This window comes from Acinonyx jubatus, chromosome C1 (genome assembly GCF_027475565.1).
Source record: "Acinonyx jubatus isolate Ajub_Pintada_27869175 chromosome C1, VMU_Ajub_asm_v1.0, whole genome shotgun sequence".
Taxonomy (NCBI): Eukaryota; Metazoa; Chordata; class Mammalia; order Carnivora; family Felidae; genus Acinonyx; species Acinonyx jubatus.
Genome location: NC_069381.1, coordinates 107,640,213 through 107,649,711, shown reverse-complemented (window position 1 = coordinate 107,649,711; position 9,499 = coordinate 107,640,213). Strand labels below are relative to the sequence as shown.

Sequence of the window (9,499 nt, the reverse complement as noted above, 5' to 3'; positions counted from 1 at the left end):
AAGAAAAGGAGAAAGAAAAGAGAGAGACAAACAAAGAAACAGAGTATTAACTTAGAGAACAAACTGGGAGGGGATTTGGTGGGAGCTGGGTGAAATAGTTGATGGGGACTAAGGTGTGCAATTGTGATGAGCACCGGGTAGTATACGGAAGTGTTGAATCACTAAATCTCACACCTGAAACTAATATTACACTATATTCTAATTAACTGGAATGTAAATAATAAGTTAAAAAATTTCATTATATTTTATATAAACACAATTGACATATTGAAACTAAAATTAAAAATACAATTTACAGTTGATCAAAAAAAGAAATATTTAAGTATAAATCCATCAAAATATATGCAGGACTTATATACTGAAAAGCATAAAATTCTGATAAAAAACAAAATCAAAATAAATAGAGATGTCTTTGTTCATATCAAATAATTGAACTTCATCAAAATGAAAAGTTTTCCACTGCAAACAACCCTACTAAGAGGATGAAAAAACCAGCTACCAACTAGGTGAAAATATTTGCAAAGCACATACCTGGCAAAGGACTCAGATAAAAAATATGAAAAAAACCTGACATTAAAGAAACAACCAATACAATTAGAAAATGAGCAAAAGATACATAGAGGCATTTCACCAAAGGGAATATTCAGCTGACAAATAAGCACAAGCACATGAAAAGATGTCCAACATCACTAGCCATTAGGGAAATGCAAATTAAGATCACAATGACGTATCAATAAACATCTATTAGAACAGTTAAAATAAAACATAGTAGCAATAACAAATACTGGTGAGTCTGTGAAGAAACTGTATATCTCAAATACTGCTGGTTGGAATGTGAAATGTTATAACTACCCTGGAAGAGTTTATAGTAGGTGTCTTAAAAAACTAAACGTAATAAATAACTGCCCTACTTGGCATTTATCCCAGAGACACAAATATCTGCACATGTATACTAACGAGCCTGACTCTCTGATGATAGCTTCCACGTGGTGTTGCTTCCCCCCTTTGCCTTCTGCCCCACATCAGATAAGAACTAGTGAGAAAGCCTGGGGCTCCCTCCTTAGGTCCTGCTGGGAGGGTCAGAACCTGAGAGATGAGAAAAACAGTACCCAGGGGAAAACAAGATCAAAAGTCAAACAACTAAGCTACACCAGAAACTAATAAAAAATAAAAAGTAAACAAGCATAATTTAATAAGGTAAAAATCAATAATAGAAAAATCTGGTTCTGTGAATACCAAGAAAATGAAATTGGCACTTGTAATTCAATGAAAATTGGGATTGAGAAAGGAGACAAAGATTATGAATAGAGGCAATAAAACATAGAAAAATACAAAATATTATGTATGACTTTGTATATATATCTGACAACCTACAGAAAATGGATATTCTTCCTGGGGTGACAGATGATTTTAAATAGCTCAAAGAGAAATAGAAAACTTGAAGAGACTAATTAAACTTTGAAGATATTGTAACGATAGCTAGGACCAGTTGTACAATTTAGCAAATTAAGAAGAAAAAACATTCACTACATGTGGTGCTAGCTTTCCAGATTTCTGTTTTCTTCACAAGCCATGCTAGGCCCACACAGAAGCAACTGTCTAGCAGACCCTCAGTGGGCACTGATCTTGACACCACTTACTCTTGTGTGGGTGTCTTCCAGCACCAGAAAGTGGAAATAATTGCCAATGATAAGGGAAACTGAACCACCCAGTTACATCTACTTTACTGACACTGGTCATGTCGGTGGTGCTACAAAGAATCAAGTTGCAATAAACCCCACCAACACAGTTTTTGATACCAAATGCCTGATTGGATGTAGGTTTGATGATGCTGTTGTCCAATCTGATATGAGACAGTGGTCTTTCATGGTGGTGAATGATGCTGGAAGCCCAAGGTCCAAGTAGAATACAAGGGAGAAACAGAAGTTTCTATCCAGAGGGGGTGTCCCCTAATGGTTTTGACAAAGATAAAGGAAATTGCAGAGCCATACCTTGGGAAAACTGTTACCAATGCAGTTGTCACAGTACCTGCTTACTTTAATAACTCAGAATCAGGCTACCAGAGATGCTAGAACTATTGCTGGTCTCACTGAACTTAGAATCATCAATGAGCTAACTGCCGTTACTATTGCTTACATCTTAGACAAAAAGGTTAAAGCTGAAAGAAATGTGCTTATCTTTGACTTAGGAGGTGACACTTTTGATGTGTCCATCTTCACTATTGAAGATGGGATCTTTGTAATAAAATCTATAGCTGGAGACACAAACTTAGGTAGAGAAGACTTTGACAAGAGAATGGTCAACCATGTTATTGCTGTGTTCAGTCACAAACGTAAGAAGGACATCAGCCAGTACATACTGCTTGTGAACATGCTACGTGTACTTGTCTCCAGTAACCATGCCAGTATAGAGTTTGATTCTCTGTATGAAAGACTTGACTTCTGTATCTCTAATAATCATGCCCAATGTGAAGAATTAAATGCTGACCTGTTCTTTGGCACTCTGAACCCTATAGAGAAAGCCCTTCATGATGCCAAGCTAGGCAAGTCTCATATCCATGATTTATTGTCCTGGTGGGTGGTTATACCCATATCCCCAGTGTTCAGAAACTTCTGAAAAACCATCTTCAATGGGAAAGAAATGAATAAGAGCATCAACACTGATGAGGCTGTTGCTTATGGTATAGCTGTCCAGCTGGACAGAAAGGCAGCTGTCCTTTCTGGAGACAAATTTGAAAATGTTAAAGATTTGCTGCTGTTGGATGTCACTCCTTCTCTTAGCTTTGAAACTTCTGGAGGAGTCATGACTGTCCTCATCAAGTGCAATACTACCAAACAGATGCAAACCTTCACTACCTACTCTGACAAACAGGTGTGCTCACTCACCACCTGTTCAGTTCAGGTGTTCATTCATCTTTATGAAGGTGAGCATGTCATGACTGAGGATAACAGCCTACTTGGCAAGTTTGAAGTCATAGCATATCTTCTGCCCCCTGTGCTGTACCTCAGATTGAAGTCACTTTTGATATTGATGATAATGGCATCCTCGGTATCTCTGCTGTGGATAAGAGTATGGAAAAAGAGAACAAGTTTACCACTAGTAATTACAAGGGTCATTTGAGCAAGGAAGATATTGAGCATATGGTCAGGAAGCTGAGAAGTACAAAGCCGAAAATGAGAAGCAGCAGGACAATGTATCTTCTGAGAGTTCACTTGAATCTTATGCATTCAACATGAAAGCAACTGTTGAAGATGAAAAACTTCACGACAAAATCAATGATGAGGACAAACAGTAGATTCTTGGCAAGTGTAACAAAATTATCAACCAGCTTGATAAGAACCAGACTGCAGAGAAGGAAGAATTTGGACATCATAAGAAAGAGCCGAAGAAAGTCTGCAATTCCATTACCCAACTGTTACCAGAGTGCAGGAGGCATGCCAGGAGAAATGCCTGGGAGCTTCTCTGGTGGTGGAGCTCCTGCATCTGGTGGTGCCTCCTCTGGATCCACCACCAAAGAGGTTGAGTAAGCCAACCTGAGAATAGACCTAGCATTGTTCCACATAAAACATTTGAAGGACCCAAATTTGTAGCAAATTCCATGGCAGTTTTAAAGTCGAGCTGCTATTGTAAATAAACTGGGCATCTTGATACTTGAATATGGAATAAGTGCACAGGGGAAAGAAATAAACATTGCACTTTATAAGCACTGTATCCTAGGTGGCAAATGCGATGCCTTAAATAAAACTGTACTTAAAATTGAAAAAAAAATAAAAAAGGAAAACACGAACTATCAAAATTTAACTTACATTCCTGAAAACAACAGCGAACCCAAAACTACAGGTAAACCAGGAAAAGAGGAATTATCCTTAATCTGATAAACATTTTCTTCAAAAAAATCTAAAGAAACATCGTAATTAGTGGTAAAATACCAGCACGTTCCCATGAGACAGTTTTAAGAAAAAAATTTGTTCTACTCATTCATTCATTGCTACGAATTTTTATTGTACTGAAAGCTGTTGCTAATATATTAAATAAAACCAACCAAACAAACAAAATTTAATATTAGAAAGGAAAAAGCAAAACTGTTATTTATTTATTTATTTATTATTTTTTATAGATCGGGTAGTTTATTTTAAACATATAAGGTATTCAGTTGAACAATTAATGAACTAACATGAATTCAATCAAAGAGATTAAATTAAAATTAACACAAACCTATAATATAATTTCCTATTGTAGCAGCAGGAACCAATAATAAAATTTTCTAGAAAAAAAAACAGTATTCCCCATTCACACTAGCAAAAAGAAAGATAAGCCATGTGAAAAACAAACCTCATGAATACATCAAGATAATAAAAAAAAAACTAACAGATTAAAAAATCACAAACAGGAACCCACACTATATTTTTTACTGAGAAAGTTCTGTATTATAAAAATATTGGTTCTTCTCCACTTCACCTACACTTTTAGAAAGTCCCAATCTGACTTTTTGTTGCAAATAGTGGACTGAGCACAGGCATTTATATCTTCTCCCTCTCGAGATTTCATTTAAATGATAGCAAAGCAAGATGTAAGAAGACACTTGGAAAAGAGAATTTAACTAAGCTTACGACAGAGGGAAGATAGACGCGTGCTCACAGCTTGGGAGAGACCTGGAACTGTGAGAAGGTAATAGTCTGTCCTGATCTACTCTGGGTCTTGTGTTTGATGGCTATACGTACAGTGGAAGGAAAATAGAGAATTAAGTTCTGTATGTGGAGCAGTGACTCTCATTAACACACCATCACCCATAAATAATACAGACACATAAGAGTATCAGTAGCTCGACCTGTTCTTTCCAGACAGAATTGTGGGAAGTTATAAAGAATTTGAACAATCTGGAGGAGAACTAGAGTGACTGATGAGGCCATTAGAAGGCCTGAGAAAAGCATGAAATATTCAGGTCCTGCCTCTTCTGTCACCCAATAATGTTAGCTAGGCTCCAACCTATTCATTTCAAAGTAAAGACCTCCAGTGGACAATCCTTACCCATGTACATGCGCTCCCAACCAAGCTTATTGCTTCACTCTTTGATATGAAATTTAACATGATAACCAAGGAAAACATTTAAGGAAAGACCACTGATGTGCCCCAAGGGGAACAACTACGGTTGCACATAGAAGATGTTTAATGAATATTTGCTGAAAAAGTGACTGGCCAAAAGAAAACTAACAAAAGCTGACAGTAGAGAAAATGTAATTCAGGAAATAGAAAATATATGAACATACAAAACAAGAAATCTAGTATCCTTGGTGAAGTTGGGGGTGATATTCCTCCCATAAAACAGTAACAGTTATAGAAGGTAGACAAGAAGGAAGGAAGGGGGAGGGAGGGAGGAAAGAAGGGGAAAGGATAAACTGAAAGGGAGGGAGGAAGAGAGGGAGCTAGAGAGAAAGGAAGAGAGAGAGAAAGGCAGACAGAAAGAAAGGCAGAAGGAGAAAGGGAGGGAAGGAAGGAAGAAACTCTAAGATATTTTTAAGTTTAAAAAAATTAAAGTTTATTTATTTATTATAAAAAAAGTTTATTTATTTATTTAATTTGAGGAAGGGGGCAGACAATGGGAGAGAGATAGAGAATCCCATGAAGGCTCCACACTATCAGCGTGGACCCAGCGTGGGGCTGGAAATCTGTGAGATCATGACCTGAGCCAAAAACAAGAGTGTGATACTTAACCGACTGAGCCACCCAGGCACCCCTCTAAGATTTTTTTAAATTTAGTTTGCTCTACACTGCCCCCCCTCAAAAGTTGAAAGATAAAATGAAGGAAAACAGAATACTGAATAAATGAGAAGGAGATAAAATACATAACAGGTCAATTTTGAGGATGTACCGTGGTCACATAGTTCATTCCTTCTAGTGGAGTTCTGGAATTGTAGAAGAGTGTACCCTATAATATGGCCAGATGCATGTTCAGAGAGTACATGTGCACATGAACACACATGCACACATACACACATGCACATGCTCTTGTGTGCATACACAATGCACATGTGTCCTCATACCCAGATGCATGCGTGCATGCATGCACACACACATACATGTTGGCTCCCATACACACATGCAGCTGCATTGCATGAGAGGTTGATGCACTGAAATAGCTAACCTGGCTATTTTCATCTGTCCCTACTTTAGATGCCAGATTCCCACTGCTCCATGATCTCAAATCCATCCTGCAAGGATGGAAGGGACAGAGTGTGTGCACTGCTGCATGTGCACCCTGATTTGGGGGTGGAGGCACTACGAGTGAGCAAGAGTGAGGACACATAGGTATGCTCAGCCACATGCTACAAGTGGCTCCTAATGTGGCACCGATGCTCTGCCCCTGATTTAAAAACTACACTTGATTTCCACATCCACCATTTGGTTAAATTTAAGTGGATCATCTGATTGAACCCAAGATCTAGCATCCCTAATTCACTTCCACCCTCCCTCTAAGCCTTTCTGTATTCCCACCAAGTCCAAAGTCACCCAACCTGGCCAAATAGGTGGATGTTTATGTCTCTGGATATCCATGTCAGAAAACATTAACTTTGACACTTCAACAATCCTCAGAAGTTAATTTTTTAATTAATTTAAATTCAAGTTAGTTAACATACACTGTAATATTGGTTTCAGCAGTAGAACCCAGTGATTCATCACTTACACATAACACCCAGTGCTCATCCCAACAAATGCCCATCCCCCATTTAGTTTATCCCCCCACCAGACTACTCTTCAGCAATGCACAGTTTGTTCTCTGTATTTGAGTCTCATGGTTTGCTTCCCTCTCTGATTTTATCTATTTTCTCCTTCTCTTCCCCTATGTTGATCTCTTGTGTTTCTTAAATTTCACATATCAGTGAAATTATATGATATCTGTCTTTCTTTGACTGACATATCACTTAATACATTCTAGTTCCATCCACATTGTTGCAAATTTCATTCTTTTTCATTGTCAAGTAATATCTCATTGCATATATATATACCACATCTTCTTTATCCACTCATCAGTAGATGATGTTTGGGTTCTTTCCATAATTTGGCTATTGTTGATAGCACTGCTATAAACATCGGGGTGCATGTGCCCCATCAAATCATCATTTTTGTATCTTTTGGATAAATACCTAGTAGTGGAATTGTTGCATTGTTGGGTAGTTCTATTTTTAATTTTTTGAGGAACCTCCATACTATTTCCAGAGCGGCTGCACCAGTTTGCATTCCCACCAACAGTGCAAAAGGGTTACCCTTTCTCTGCATCTTTGCCAACATCTGTTGTTTCTTGAGTTGTTAATTTTAGCCATTAAGCTATATGTGAGAGGAGCTAAAACCATAAAGTTCTAAAATAAGACATAGTGAAATGTCTTCATGGTCTTGGGAATAAGCTAAAATTTCTTAGAAAAAGTATGGAACACATTCACCAAAGAAGAAAAAATAAAATTTACTTCATCAAAATTTAAAATTTTACTTGTCAAGTACACCATTTAAAAAGCAAAAAGACAGGCATAGACTGAGAAAAAAAATGTATGCAATAAATATACCTAACAAAACTTTTATTCAGAATATGTAAAAATGTGCAAAAATAAATGAAAACCTATGACTGAATACAAAAATTAAAGAACTTGAACAGACACTTTTCAGAAGAAAATATCTGTAAGGCTAGTAAACATATGATTAGATAGATGTTCACACACATTAATTACTTATCAGAGAAATGCAAAAACAAAACAATACAAAACCCCCCAAAAATGTGCTGTGGTGTATCACTACACATGCACTGGAATGGCCAAAATTGAGACTACAAGTAATCCAAATGTTGGGGATGGGGCAAATGAACCTCTCATGCACTGCTTTTCAGATTGTAAAACGTAAAACAACTCTGGGAAACTAGAAATTTTGAATTGAGTTTAACCAATTCTTACCCTATGTCCTCACAATTCCACTTCTAGATGAATACATATATTAGTTTTCTAGGGCTGCCATACAAAGTATGAAAAATTGGGTGGCATAAAACAGAAATGCATTGTTTCAGAGTTCTGAATGCCAGAGTCTCAGATCAAGATATCAATAGAACCACGTTCCTTCTAATGGCACAATGGAAAGAGCTCTTCATGTCTCTATCCTGGTTTTTTGGTGGTTCCTTGGCTTGTGGATATTCTCCAGTCTTCTCATGGCATTCTCCCTGTGTGTGTACTTATGTTCAGCCCCCCTTTTATAAGGACATCAGACATATGGGATTAGACACCACTCTGCTCCAGTTATGACCTTATCTAAATGAACTATAAATGCAGCTATGCTATTTCCAAATAAGGTCACATTCTGAGATACTGGGGGTTAGGACTCCAATGATATGAATTTTGGAAAACACAGTCCAAGCCATAACAATACCCAACAGAAGTAAATGCATATTTTCACCAGAAGTCATATATAAGACTGCTCATAGCAGTTTAATCCGTAATAGTCAAAACTGAAAATAAACCAAAGCCCAACAAAGAATGGACCAACAAAATGTCATAGATTTATACAATGGAGTATCAAATGATTAAGACAAAAAAACAAAATGATTACTACACTTAACAATAGGGGTAACTTTCAGGAAGAGTGTGCGTAGCCTCCCTTGTCTATGGGGGATTCCGTCTGAAATGAAGACCCTCAGTGGATGCCTGAAACCGCAGATAGTGCCAAACTCTGCATATACTATGTTTTTTCCTATACATATGCACTGTAGTAAAAGTTATGTGAATGTGGTCTCTCTCTCTTTCTTGTTCTCTCTCTCTTTCTCTCTCAAAATATCTTATTGTCTTGTACTCACCCTCCTTCTTATGATTATGTAAGATAATAAAATGTCTGTGTGATGGAATGAAATGGGGTGAATGATGTAGGCATTGTGACATGTGGTGAAGCCACTATTGACCTTCTGACAACACTCAGAGGGAGGATCCTTTCCTTATGGACCGTGGTTGACCTCAGGTAACTGAAACCATGGAAAGCAAAACCATGGCTAAGGGAGGACTATTGTATAGATCAAAACAAGTTAGACATAAGAGGTCATACACCCTGATTCTTCTATATAAAGTATGTATAAACTATAGACATTTTTTAGTGATTTATTTATTTTTGAGAGAGATCACCTGAGCAGGGGAGGAGCAGAGAGCAAGAGGGGGACAAATGTTCCAAACAGGCTCTGTGCTGACACCAGCAAGCCCCATGTGGGGCTCAAACTCACAAACCATGAAATCATGACCTGAGCTGAAGTTAGATGCTCACCCAACTGAGCCACCCAGGTGCTCCTGAACTATATAAACTTTTATATCAATTATCACAGGGTGATGGAAGCTGTGAAGTGGGGACCCATATTGTGGAGGTGGTGTGAGAGTGAAAATTAACAGGGTAGATGCATGGGGGAATTTTGTGGGTAAAGGAAACATTCTGTCTTCATCTAGGGACCGGTCACTCTCTCCAGAGAACATGCAAAATTAATCAA

At 37.7% G+C, this 9,499-nt stretch overlaps 1 pseudogene; it reads left to right on the top strand.

Annotated features, from left to right (window-relative positions):
• The first annotated feature begins 1,699 nt into the window (after positions 1–1,699).
• LOC106966410 (heat shock cognate 71 kDa protein-like) lies at positions 1,700–3,597 on the top strand (annotated as a pseudogene).
• The last annotated feature ends 5,902 nt before the right edge of the window (positions 3,598–9,499 follow it).